Source organism: Herpailurus yagouaroundi, unplaced genomic scaffold (assembly GCF_014898765.1).
Source record: "Herpailurus yagouaroundi ecotype Mexico unplaced genomic scaffold, PumYag 28, whole genome shotgun sequence".
Classification (NCBI taxonomy): domain Eukaryota; kingdom Metazoa; phylum Chordata; class Mammalia; order Carnivora; family Felidae; genus Herpailurus; species Herpailurus yagouaroundi.
Genome location: NW_024412376.1, coordinates 120735126 through 120750215, shown reverse-complemented (window position 1 = coordinate 120750215; position 15090 = coordinate 120735126).

Genomic DNA, 15090 nt, shown 5'->3' with positions numbered 1-15090 from the left:
ATATTATAGGAGTACTTAAAGCAGATTGACCTTGCTTTATTGTTCAGTACTTCCTAGGAATAATTATATAACCAGGTTCGTATTACCCATATAGGTATATTGAGAAAAATAATTAAGTGTCTTTTCAACATTCATTATATCTATAACATTTCCCCATCCCAAGTAGAAAAAAAGACATATGTATATAAAAATACAATACTAAAGAATAATGTTAAAAGTGTTTGCATTATATTTTTAACAAGCCAGGATTTGGTAATTTTCCTCTAATATTTTATTCTAATGCCTTGAAAGCAACTGCTTACTGGTCCTTTTTGAATCTTACTAGGGCTTGGCATCAAACTTAATAGATTTAATTCTTTAGTTTTCATTGTCTATTTCTCCTTTTTGAAAATTAGTATACAGACTGGTATTAGCATATTTGTGTCTCTACCATTTTTTCATTATTTCTCAAAGGGTTATTTTTTGAGCATATATTTGCAAGTTCTCCTGTCTTACAGAAAAGATTCTGAATTTGGATTCTGAATTCCTGGCTTTAAGTCTTGGATCTATTGCTTAACTCCTGTGGATCCTAAGGCAAGTCAGCTATGGCTGCTGCTGTTATCTGTAGACTGGAAATGAGAATACATTTCTCAGACAGCTATATTAAGAATTAGATGAATAGGGACCAGGTAATAGCATAGTATTTCAAAGGATAGAGTACAGTATGTGGATAATAGTAAATGACTGTTTATATATAAATGATTGTGTTAATGAGACTATTGGTATCCTTGAACATTGAATGTCTAGACTAAGTGTGTTGGCTTATTTTATTGGTCAAAACCTTCATATTGTGTCTCATATTTATCTTAAGCTCAACTTGCCTTTGTCAATGCTTGATTTACTTATCCAGATTAATGCTGATTTTCTCTCCCTTATTTTCTTCCTTCTTTCTGTCTCTCTTGGAGAGAGAACATATTTGGAACAGATTTTCCAGTTAAATTCGCATTAAGCTTTAAGATTACTTCTTATTTATTCTACTTCTTGATTGGAAAGGAACCTAGAATCTATTTGTAACTTGATTAATATCTTGCGCAAACCTTATTTGATTATGAACTTTTACTTTTCTTACACTATTTCAGGCTGTGACTTTTTTTATGAGCTTTTAAAATTTAAATTTTAGACAATTAAGATACATGCAATATTGGTTTCAGGAGTAGAATTCAGTTATTCATCACTTACATACAGCACCCAGTGTTCATCACAACAAGTGTCCTCCTTAATACCTATCACCTGTCTCATCCATCTCCCACCTGTCTCCCTCCATCAACCATCAGTTTGTTCTCTAAAGTTAAGAGTCTCTTGTGGTTTGTTTCCTTCTCTTCCCTCCTCCTCCCTCTTCCCATATGTTCATATGTTTTGTTTTTAAAAATTTGTTTTAATGTTTATTTTTGACAGAGACAGAGCATGAGTGGGGGAGGGGCAGAGAGCGAGGGGAACACAGAATCTGAAGCAAGCTCCAGGCTCTGAACTGTCAGCACAGAGCCCCACATGGGGCTCAAATTCACAGACTGTGAGATCATGACCTGAGCTTAAATTGGATGCTCAACCGACTGAGCCACCCAGGCACCCCATATGTTTTGTTTTTTAAATTCCACATATGAGTGAAATCATATAATATTTGTCTTTCTCTGATTGACTTATTTTGCTTAGCATGATACATTCTGGCTTCATTCACGTTATTGGAAATGGCAAGATTTCATTTTTTGATGACTGAGTAATATTCCATTTGTATATATGCCACATGTTCTTTATCCATTCATCAGTCCATGGACATTTGGGTTCTCTCCATAGTTTGGCTATTGTTGATAATGATGCTATAAACTTTAGGGTGAAAGTACTCCTTCAAATCTGTATTTTTGTATACTTTGGGTAAATACCTAATAGTGCAATTGCTGGATCATAAGGTAGTTCTACTTTTAGTTTTTTGAGGAAATTCCATAATGTTTTCCAGGGTGGCTGTACCAGTTTGCATTCCCACCAACAGTGTGACCACTCACGACTTCCTCTTTCTCTGCATCCTCACTAACACCTGTTGTTTCTTGTGAGCCATTCTCACAGTTGTGAGGTGATATCTCACTGTGGTTTTGATTTGTATATCCATGATCATGAGTGATGTTGAGCATCTTTTCATGTGTCTGCTAGCCATCTGGATGTCTTCTTTGGAAAAATGTCTACTCATGTCTTCTGCCCATTTCTTGCCTGGATAATTTGTTTTATGGGTGTTGAAATTGATAAGTTTTCTATAGATTTTGGATACTAACCCTTTATCTGATATGTCATTTGCAAATATCTTCTCCCATTTCATTAGTTGCCTTTTAGTTTTGTTGATTATTTCCTTCACTGTGCAGAAGTTTTGTATCTTGATGAAGTCCCAATAGTTCATGTTTGCGTTTGCTTCCCTTGCCTTTGGTGATGTGACTAGTAAGAAGTTATTCTGGATGAGGTGAAAGAGGTTGCTTCCTGCATTCTCTTCTAGGATTTTGATGGTTGCCTATCTCACATTTAGATCTTTCATATATTTTGAATTTATTTTTGTGTATGGTGTAAAAAAGCAGTCCAGTTTCATTCTTCTGCATGTTGCTGTTCAGTTTTCCCAACACCATTTGTTGAAGAGATTGTCTTTTTTCCATTGTATATTGTTTCCTGTTTTGTTGAAGATTAGTTGACCATATAGGTGTGGGTCCATTTCTGGGCAATCCTTATTAGAATACCACTGGCATTCTTCACATAGCTAGAACAAACATCATAAAATTGTTATGGAACCACAAAAGACCCTGAATAGCCAAGGCAATCCTGAAAAAGAAAAACAAAACTGGAGACATCACAATTCCAGATTTCAAGCTATGTTACAAAGGTGTAGTCATCAAGACAGTATGGTACTAGCACAAAAACAGATACATAGAACAGTGGAGCAGGATGTGACTTTTGCTGGTTAATTTGAAAGTTACCTAATCAAAGAGATTCTTATGCAGCTACAATAGTTTTATTAAAAACCCAAGTATGTCCCCTTTTTACTTTGATATTTATATTCATTACAAAGGACTTACCACAATAAGTTGTTGTTACCATCTGTCACCATAGAAAGTTATTATAATATCCTTGACGATATCCCCTATGCTATACTTTTTATCCCTGTGATGTATTTATTTTAAAGCTGGAAGTTTGTATCCTTATTGCTTTTCACCTATTTTTCCTTTCACCCAACCACCATGCCCTCTTGCAACCATCAGTTTGCTCTTTGTATTTATGAGTCTGTTTCTGGTATTTTTTGTTTGCTTGTTTTGTTTCTTACATTTTGCATGTAAGTGAAACTATATGGTATTTGTCTTTCTCTGGCTGATTTCACTTAGCATAATACTCTTAGTCCATCCATACTGTCACAGATGGCAAAATTTCATTCTTTTTATGGCTGAATAATATTCCATTATATATATATATATATATACACACACACACACATATATATATATGTATATATGTATATATACACACCATATCTTCTTTATTCATTCTTCTATTCATGGGTCTTTAGGTTGCTTCTGTATCTTGGCTGTTGTAAGTAAGTAATACCGCTATAAACATAGTGCATATGTCTTTCTAAATTAGTGTTATTGTTTCCTTTAGGTAAATAACCACTGGTGGAATTAGTGCATCTGGTGGTATTTCTAATTTTAATGTTTTGAGGATCCTCCATACTGTTTTCCATAGTGGCTCTACCAATGTACATTCCTACCAGCAGAGGAAAAGGATTTCTTTTTCTCCACATACTCACCAACACTTTTTTATTTTTGGTCTTTTTGGTACTAGCCATCCTGACTGATGTGAGATGGTACCTTACTGTGGTTTTGATTTGCATTTCCTTGATGATCAGCAATGTTGATAATCTTTTCATGTGTCTGTTGGCCATTTGTATGTCTTCTTTGGAAAAATGTCTGTCCAGGTCTTCTGCCCATTTTTTAAATGGATTGTTTTTTTGGTGCTGAACTGTAAAGAAGTTCTTTATATATTTTGGGTATAACCTTATTGGATATATCATTTGTAAATATATTCTCTCACTCAGGTTGCTGTTCATATATATATATATATATATATATATATATATATACATACATAACATACAAATAAAATGTACAATATATGTGAATATATAAAATATGTGTGTGTGTGTATAACTAATTTCCATGTATTTACAATCTGTTTTCTTTTAGGAGTTTTATTGTTTCAGATCTTATATTTAGGTCTTTAATCCATTTTCAGTTTTTTTTTTTATGTGATACAAGAGAATGATCTGGTTTCATTCTTTTGCATGTAGCTGTCCAGTTTTCCCAGCACTTTGTACTGAAAAGGCTGTTATTTGCCCCCACTGTGTATATTACCTCCTTTTCCATAGGTTAATTGACTATGTAAGTGTGGGTTCATTTCTGGTCTCTCTATTCTGTGCTATTGATCTGTGTCTATTTTTTTCCAATACCATATTTTTTTGATTATTATAGCTTTGTAGGATAGTTTGAAATCTAAAATTGTGATATCTCCAGTAGTGTTCTTCTTTTCCAAGATTACTTTGGCAAAATAACAATGTCTTTTGTGGTTCCATACAAATTTTAGGATGATTTTTTTAGTTCTGTAGAAATATATATATATTGTTTGTATTTTGAATAGAATTGAATTTAATCTGTAGATTAATTTGGGTAGAATGGACATTTTAATGATATTAATTCTTCTAATCCACAAGCATGGTATATCTTTCCATTTGTTTGTGTCTTCAATTACTTTCATAAGTATCCTCTAGTTTTCAGTGTACACATCTTCTACCTACTTGGCTAAGTTTATTCCTAGGTATTTTATTCTAATTGATCCAGTTGTAAATGGGACTGATTTCTTAATTTCTCTGTTTTCTAGTTTATCATTAGTGTATAGAAATGCAACAGGTTTGTGTATATTAATTTTGTATGTTGCAATTTATAATTTTTTTTAACGTTTATTATTGAGAGACAGAGAGAGACAGAACATGAGCATGGGAGAGGCAGAGAGAGGAGGAGACACAGAATCTGAAGTAGGCTCCAGGCTCTGAGCTGTCAGCACAGAGCCTGACATGGGGCTTGAACTCAAAAACTGCGAGATCATGACGTGAGCCAAAGTCGGACGCCCAACGGACTGAGCCACCCAGGCACCCCTGTATGTTGCAATTTAATTCAGTTATTCTAGTATCTTTTTTGGTGGAATATTTAGGGTTTTCAGTATATAGTATCATGTCATCTGCAAATAGTAACAGTTTTACTTCCTTCTTATCAAGTTAGATGCCTTTAGCTTCTTTTTCTTGTCTGATTGATGGAGTTAGAACTTCTAGTAATGTGTTTAATAAAAGTGATGAGAGCGAATGTCCCATTGTTCTACATCTTAGAAGAAGAGCTGTCACCTTCCACTACTGGGTATAATGTTAGCTCTTGGGGTTTTCCTATATGGCCTTTGTTATGTTGAGGATGTTCCCTTTAAACCCAATTTGTTGAGAGTTTTTATTATGAATGGATATTCAATTGTGTTATATGTTTTTTCTGCATTTGTTGAAAGGATCATATGATTTTTATACTTAATTTTGTTAATGTGGTGTATCACACTGATTGATTTGCAGATATTGAATCATCTTTGCATCTCTAAGTAATAAATTCCACTTAACCATGATGAATGATTCTTTTAATGTTTGTCAAATTTGGTTTGCCAATATTTTGTTGCAGATTTTTGCATTTATTGTTCATAAAGAATAGTGACATGTAATTTTTTTTTGTAATGTCTTTGTCTGATTTGGCATCAGGGTAATTCTGGCCTTGTAAAATGGATTTGGAAGCATTCCTTCTTCTTCAATTTTTAAAAATAATTTAAAAGGATAGGTATTAACTTTTCATAAATTTTGGTCAAATTCAGCTGTGAAACAATCTGATCTTGGACTTTTTTTTATTATTATTACTGACTCAGTTTCATTATTAGTAATTGTTCTGTTCAGATTGTCTATTTCTTACTGATTGAGTCTTAAAAAGTTGTATGTTCCTAGGAATGTATCAATTTCTTCTAGAATGTGCATATTGCTGGCATATAATTTTTCATAGTAATCTCATAATCTTTTGTATTTCTGTGGTGTTGGTTGTAATTCCTGTTTCAGCTCTGATTTATATATTTAAGTCTACTCTTTTTTTTTTCTTGATAAATCTTGCTAATGGTTTCCAATTTTTAAAGATCTTTTTGAAGAACTAGCTCAGTTTCATTGAACTTTTCTATTGCTTTTTAGTCTCTTTCATTTATTTTCACTATGATCTTTATTCTTTCCTTTTACTAATTTGGAGCTTTGTTCTTTTTCTAGTTCCTTTAGGTGTAAAATTAGATTATTTGTTCAAATTTTTCTTGTTTCTTAACTTAGTCCTATGTTGCTATAAACTTCCCTCTTAGAACTGCTTTTGCTGCACCCCAAAGATATTGAACCATTGTGTTTTCAGATATTGTCTCTAGGTATTTTTTTAATTTTCTTTTTGGTATGTTCATTGGTCTATTGGTTGTTTAGTAGCATGTTGTTTGGCCTTCATAAAAACATTGTTTTTGTTTTTAGGTTTTTTTTATTTTCATAATTGATTTTTAGTTTCATTCTCTTGTGGTTGGATAAGATGCTTGCTATGATTTCAGTCTTAAATGTACTGAAACTTGTTTTGTGGTCTAATCTGTGATCTATCCTAGAGAATGATCCATGTGAATTTGAAAAGAATATGTGTTCTGCTTTCTTTGGATAGAATATTCTGTGTACATCCATTAAGTCTGCCTGGTCTAATGTGTCATTCAAAGCCACAGTTTCCTTATTGAGTTTGCCTGAGTGATCTATCCATTGATGTAAGTGGGATAGTAAAGTCACCTATTATTGCATTACTGTCAATTTTCCCTTTGTGTCATTAATATTTGCTTTATATATTTAGGTGCTCCAATGTTGGGTGCATAGATATTTACAATTGTTATTCTCTTGTTGAACTGATCTCTTTTTTATTATGTAATGCCCTTCTTTTCCTTTTGTTACAATCATTGTTTTAAAGTCATTTTGTCTGATGTAAATAGTGGTTCCCTAGCCCTTTTTTTCTTTTTTCTTTTTTTTAAATTTTTTTAATGTTTATTCCTTTTTTGAAAGAGAGAGACAGAGCACAAGCAAGGTGGGGGCCGGGGGGTACACAGAATCTGAAGCAAGCTCCAGGCTCTGAGCTGTTAGCACAGAGCCTGACATGGGGCTTGAACTCATGAACCATGAGATCATGACCTGCGCCGAAGTCAGATGCTCAACTGACTGAGCCACCCAGGTGCCCCATCTTTTCTTTTTCTTTTGCTTTTATTTGCTTGGAATATCTTTTTCCATCCCTTTACATTTAGTGTGTGTGTGCCATTAAGTCTTAAGTTGACTCACTTGTAGACTTATATAGATTTTTTTTTTTAATCTTCAGTCACTTTTTTTTAATGTTTATTGATAGAGAGAGAGAGAGCATCCATGTGAGAAGGCAGGCATAAAATATGGTAAGGGCAGAGAGAGGGGAGGAGAGAGAATCCCAAACAGACTCTTCACTGTCAGTGAAGAGCCCAATGTGGGGCTCAAATCCCTTGAACTGTGAGATCATGACCTGAGCCAAAATCAAGAGTAAGGTGCTCAATGAACTGAGCCACCCAGGTACCCCACCCTATGTCTTTTGATTAGAGCATTTAGTCCATTTAAAGTAATTACTAATAGGTATGTATTTATTGACATTGTATTAATTATTTTCTGGTCATTTTTATAGTTCTCTGTTACTTTCAAGTATGTCCTTTTTAATTAACATGATTTTTTCTTCTATTCAAAAAGTAGCCTATTATATACTTGGTATTGGTGATGTGGAGATTAAGCATGGTTTTCAAGTGTGTTCAGTAGATAATAAAGTAATGGTAAAGGCACAGAAAAAAATGACCACTATGATTTCTGAGATAAAAGCAGAGAAAAATGACACAGCTGAGATTGCTGGATCAGTTGAGGGAAGTTTTCCCAGAGGAATTGACACTCGAGATGTGTTTAAGAGGATGAACAGAAGGAAAATATTTTTGAAATGGAGTTGAGACATTTATGAAAAGGCATGCATGAAGAAAACTGTTCAGAGGAATAGACAGGAGATGTGGGAGCAACAGAATACCATATGCTTTTGGCTCCCACCTCAGTCTCCAGCCTCTATGTCAGTGTTGGCTAGAGTGAAGAGGAAGGTGTGTACCTTGTTTCAGCATGCCTTTTATCCCTGCTGGTGTCTGTCCTTCAAAGAAAGTCTTGATTCTCATGGATATCACCTCCTTTTATCAGCCTTCTAGGCCTTTCCTTTCTTCAGAATATGGGGTCAGTTATTAAAATGCCCTGTATCTCAGTATATTCTGAGATCTTTCCTTTCACCATCTTAGTCTTACTAAAATCTGTCTCGCCTTTGAGATACATTGCTGTCCTCAATTTTATACAAGTGATGACTATGTTATCTTAATATAGATAGCAGTTCATATCACAGAAATTAACTATGGTATACCTATCTGGACATTAGACATGTACTATCTATCATTCCTTCTTGAAACATTTTCTTTGCTTAAGTTTCCCTCCACTCATTGACTCAGTCTCAGTCTTCCAAGCTAGTTCGTTTTCACCTGTTCATCCTTTCATTTGGGTGTTTATTTAGCATCTTAAAACCAGTGACAGGAAATCAAAATCTGTATATTTTCTCCCCAGTCCTTTGTTCTTGTTTCAGTTATTGACACCAAATCTAGCTGATCAGATGCTTATGTCTAGATTCATCATTGACTCCTGTTTTACTTTCAAACCTCAAATACAATTTGTCAGCAAATGCCATTTGTCAGTTTTACCTTCACAATACGTCCAGAATTTGACCTTTTTTTTACCTCTTGCACTGCTATTTTCCTGGTCTAGACTACCATCATTTTTCTATTTATTTATTTATTTATTTATTTATTTATTTATTTATATTTTAGAGAGAGAGAGCATGCACAAATGGGGGACAGGGACAGAAGGAGAGAGAGAGAGAGAGAGAGAGAGAGAGAGAGAGAGAGAGAGAGAGAGAGAGAGACTCTTAAGTGAGCTTTGCACCCAGTGTGGAGCCCAACCCAGGGCTCAATCCCACGACCCTGGGATCATGACTTAAGCCAAAATAAAGAGCCAGAAGCTCAACCAACTGAGCCACACAGGTGCCCCTCTGGAATATTTTAATATCTTGGTAGTGTTTCTCATTTCATTATACCTTTTTACCCTTGGCCTTTTTATCCTTTATCCTTGAGTCAAATCTCAGGGAAACAACCAGAGTGCTATTTTTCAATGAAAGAAATAACCCATTAATCTTTTGCTAAACACCTCAAATGGCTTCCCAAGTCATATGAAGTAAAACCAAGGCTTCAAATCTTCTGTATGCACTGTATATTACTCCTCTGACTTCATCATCTACTACTCTCCCCCCTGTTCACTCTGCTGAAACCACAATGGTCTCCATGCTTTTTTTTTAATCCTTTATAATCCAGGAATGTTCTTAGCCTAGACCTTTTCACTTGATCTTCCAGTTACCTGGACTGTCTTTACTCCAGATATCTGAGAGCTCACACTGTTGCTTCCTTCAGGTGTTTGTTCAGGTGTCTTCTCAGTCAAATGTAGGACCATCCTATTAAAACAACACATTAGATATACATACTTTTTCCACCTTCTGTGCTTTATCTCTGTTTTGCTTGTTACTGTAATCTATAATTTATCAATTTGATTTTGTTTTTATTTTTAAGTAGTATATAAGTTTTGTGGAGCTCTGATTGTTGTCTGCTGTTTAATTACATCTGTAGTTTCAGAATCTAGAAAGATACACTAGATACACTAAAAGATACACTAAAAAGAGATTAAACATATCAATATTTCTTAAAACAATAAACAGCAAAACCATAAAAAATGACTGGGAAATATAATAAAAATAAGATTTAGAATGTGCAGAAGCTAAAAAAAATTATTGGAATTAGAATATAATGAGAAATGTAAAATTGCCATCATTCTTGAAGACACTGCTTTTCTCCTTATCCAATTGCTTTCCCTTATATCTTCACCAAGGATGACAGTTTTCTTGACATTTAACATTATTAAAGGTTGCTTTTGTCATTTTTTTTTTAACTTCATAGAGATGGGATTATGTTGTCTGTGTTTTTATACTGCTAAGTTTTTTATCTCAACATTTGTTTTATGGGATGCATCACCTTTTTCGTATGTATCAATGGCTTATATATTTTTATTGTCATAATATTTCATTCAGTGAGTATACAACTATCTATTCTGATGTTGATGAATATTTGTATGGTTTTCAACTACTTGGCTATCATTAATAATGATGTTATGGACATTCTTGTGCATGTCTTTGGGGTCCATGTAGAAGATACTATATGTGAGAGAAACTGAGGAGAGCTTTTAGTGACAAGACACCTACATTTTTATAATCTGCATGGTAGTTAAATTGGTGTCCTCTATATATTCTTATTCTGCTCAGTCTCAACCACAGCGGTCTCCAGCTTCTAGGAAGTTATGGGTTCCTTCAACAACTAAATCCTGGCTATCTGTAGCCACTATAAAGAGCCTAGTTCTTTTTTATCCTTCAAATTTAAATTGATTTAAGCCTAACTCTCTTATGGGTACTACTGATAGGGAAAAATCTGTTATAAGATGGCCGACAGGACTGAGAGGAGAATTCCAGTGCCCACCAGAAGACTCCCCTTCTAGGTTCTTCCTATTCTACTTGCCCTGCACACCAAATTGCTACTAATGTGGAATGTGGAAGTAACAGACTATAAATTGTTCCCTCTGCTTATGCTCAGGACTCAAACCTCTGGAGAGTGATGTCTTCTGAGCCTGCCAGTGTAAAATAACCCTCCTGCCTTCCAAGATCTCCCAGTGCCACTTGGTTCTTCCGCAGGGTGATCAAGACCAGGTTCCATAACATCACCATATAAAATGTACAAATAGCTAAAAGAACACAAAAGGTTATCAGAAAACAAACCACATGTACCCCAAAGTAAAATAACAAGCCAAACCCTGGCATAAGAGCAGCCATCTTGTGCAAAATCATGTTCTCACATCCAGGAACATTATTGTCAAAGATCACTACAAGGGTGCCTAGGTGGCTAGTTGGCTAAGTGTCCAACTTCAGGTCAGGTCATGATCTTGGTGTTCAAAGTTCAAGCCCTGCGTTGGACTCTGTGGTGATAGCTCAGAGCCTGGAGCCTGTTTCAGATTCTGTGTCTCCCTCTCTCTCTGCCTCTCCCTCACTCCTGCTCTCTCTCAAAAATAAATAAACATTAAAAAAATTAAAAAAACAAAAGATCACTGCACAAATGTTGTGAGAGCTGAGAACAGGGATGTCAGAAAAAATTCTTCCTGGTATATTCCTGTCAGTATTCAGATAATCTGTGGCAGCTGTTCTGAGTTTGTAACATGGGAAATTAAACTAATCTGGAAAAAACTAAGCATCAAGAGGTTGATAAACTGGAATTGTCCATTTTTATATGTTAAAAACTTTACCAATGCAAACTATTATCTCTCTCAGAATATCAGTACAGTTGACCCTTGAACAATGCAATAGTTAGGAGTGCCAATCCCACATAGTTAAAAATTTACATATAACTTTTGACTCCCCCAAAGCTTAATTATTAATAACCTGCTGTTGATGAAAAGTCGTACTGATAACATAAAGTTGAATAACCTATATTTTATATAAGCATTACATGCCATATTCTTAGAGTAAACTAGAGAAAAGAAAATGTTATTAAGAAAGTCATGAGGAAGAGGAAATACATTTACAGTACTAAACTGTATTTATTGAAAAAAAAATGTTATAAGTAGACCCATGCAGTTTAAACCTTTGTTGTTCAAGGGCGAACTGTAATTAGTTTATATATTTTTTAATGGTTTCCCATGTGTTTGACAATATGAAATATTAAACAATTAAATAAACTATGCTTTCTCCTATACATTATGCCATGTAAACATTAATACTGTTCTTGGAAGAAAGTATTGTTATTTGTACTCAACAAAACAGAGCAGTTGCCATCTGTAGCACACTCCCCAGCCCTACCCCATCCTGTATGGTAATAGAATGAGGAAACTGAGAAAAGTAACAAGAGGTCATGCTACTTTTGAAAAGCCACATAGTTTTCTCTGGAAGTGTAATTAAGGACAAAAAATTTTAAAAACAATAATATATATTAACCACATGACTATTGATCCCTCTATAACAGATAAGAATCTTAAGAATCCAGAATAATAATCATTTCTTGTCCTTTTGGCCAAGATCAAGTGCAGAATTATATTAAATTATTCTTTCATTCACTATAATTCATGTATTTTTTTTTAATCTGTGGTATAGCAGGCACTCTTCTGGGTGCTGGAGATATAAATAGAACAAGATGGATAAATTCCCTACCCAATAAAATTTGTGATCAATTGGGGAAGACAGATAATATTTCAGATAATATTGGTTGCATAACAAACCACTCCACATGCAGTGGTTTAAAGACACACACAGCACACACACACATTCATACACACAACTATGTACTTAGCTTACATCTCTGCAAATTAAAAATTTGGGAATTTGGGAATTTGGGTCAGGTCCAGGTGGTTGGAAGTTCCCATCTGGACCTCATTCACCTCATCTCAGCTAGGTCTGTTTACTGTTCACCCATCTGTGATGAGTTGGTAGACTGTGTGAAGCAACTAGCTTATGTTAGCCTTGACTTCCCAAATGAGAATCACTTCACTTGGTCTCCTATCCTCTGGCAGGCTAGCCTGCCATGATTTACATGATGACAATGTTTCAAGAACAGAAAGAAAGATCAGCGTTAAAGCACTTTCCAAGTCACTGTTTGTGTTATGTTTGCTACTCTACTATGGGTCAAACAAGATGAATTGTCAGCATATAAGTATCAGTATAGTAGGGCGACCCAGCTGCATTAATACAGAGGGGTGTGAACAAATTGAAGAATCATTATTGTAACAGTGTACCATATACGATTCATAAATAAATACATTCATACATACACATCCTTAAAAAACACCAAAGTAATCTAAACTAAGGACCATTTGGTCACCCTAAATTGGCCATGGATGAATATGATGTTATCAGGAATTTGACTCAATTGTGCATGACATTTTGCTTTATAAATGCCCACATGTATACCTAAAGTTTCTTGGGGGAAAAAAAAGGCATATCACTAGGATATCTTATATGTACGTGAAACTTGTCATACAAAGATCAAGAATTATTTTTACCTTCAAGAATTTAGAAGTATACTGGTAGAGATACAAATGTAAACATATTATGACAGAACAATATTATAAGATTAGTTGTAAATAAATATTTAGTTATCATTTTTACTGAAATTAGTTGAGTCTTTCTTGCTATGTAGCAAAAAATATTCAATGCCACCCTTGATAAAATGTGGAAGCTCCTACTCTCTTTCAAAATGAAATACTTAGATAAAAAAAAGATGCTGTGGGAAATGTATCATAGCTTGTCATTGACATGAAACAGATAGACACCAAAGTTAATAGAAGCACAGCCTATTACTAATGTCATAGACATTTTTCTTACAAATTTTCTTATCACTATTCCAAAAATCTCCCAAGCATACATTATATATGTAACAGCAAAGAGTGGGAAAGAGTTTATTATCTGCACTGAGTGAAGGGGTTTCATAATCTTCGTGTTTCTATTGCTAGTGAAAGATGTTTCCTTTTCCATTTAAAGATGAAAATTTTCCCATTTTTTTCAGGATTGGATGAGAAATAAAAACAAACACAAGGCATAGAGTTCTTTTTATTCACATTTACATAACAAGTTATAGAAGTTGACAACTTAGGTTGTTAGAAACCCCTTGATGTAGCCAGTACAAACAGAACCAGAACACACAGGTTTTGTCTAAATAAGTAAAGTAGAGAAAGTCCCTTAAGGTCCTAGGGCCTTGCCTTCCTCATTTCTTTAATGAAAGTTTTCAAAATAATTAAATGTAACAATGTATCACCTGGGGAGATACCAAATCTCTGTTTTAGTTTCTTAGATTACCTCAGAAATTTATACCATATTCAACATTCAATTCACTGAATCTTAGCAATTAACATTGAAAATTACAAAATTCTCAGATGTATGGTTTCTTCAAGGACCAAATAGGCTCCTACAGAGAATCCCAAAGGTTTAATTTGTTAACAACATGGAGTAAGGCCAGTGTCTATCAGATTTCATTTATAAGTATATCACGTGAATGGGAATATTTAGTGAGTTAATTCTGTGAAAGAAATCTATGCAAAGAAGTTTCTAATTAAGGCTTTGATGTAAATGTTGTAGAAAATACAATAATACTTTTAAAGTGCTAGTTATTCTAGATGACACAACTATTTTCCTGGTAACCTGTGTTCCAAGGTATGGTAAGAATACTGAATTGAGAATCAGAAGATCGGGATTCTGACATAAGCCTTAGTAATAACATATGCCATTAGGGGAATTACATAACTTCTATCCAAACAATCTTCTTGATTTCTTTCTCTTCCTCCACATGCCAGTGTTCTTACTTGCAGAATGAACAGGTTGAACTGAATGAAATTACAAGTACTTTCTACTTTCTCTTTCTGTGACTCCGGTGTCTCTTCAATTTTCTTCTAGAAGGAAGGAACAGCAGCGACCTGTCAACCTTAGCTTTGGAGAAATAATTTGACTGAAATTCACTTACTCTGGTTAAATTATTAGCCCAGGTCAGATGTAATCAATTGCACAAAAGGCATGGATATTGAAAATAAAATGTAGACTTGCAGTAACTCAACAAGGCTTTGGGTATTTGTTTAGTGTCCTTTGAGATAATCGGTAGTCAATATCTGTTTCTAACGGAACTATCAAGGACAGTTTTTCTTGCCCAATATTTTACTTAATGAATATACAGAATTGGAAATAGTCTTGCCATGTTCTTTCTTGGCATCAGAGGGATTTTCTCACCTTTCTTAGT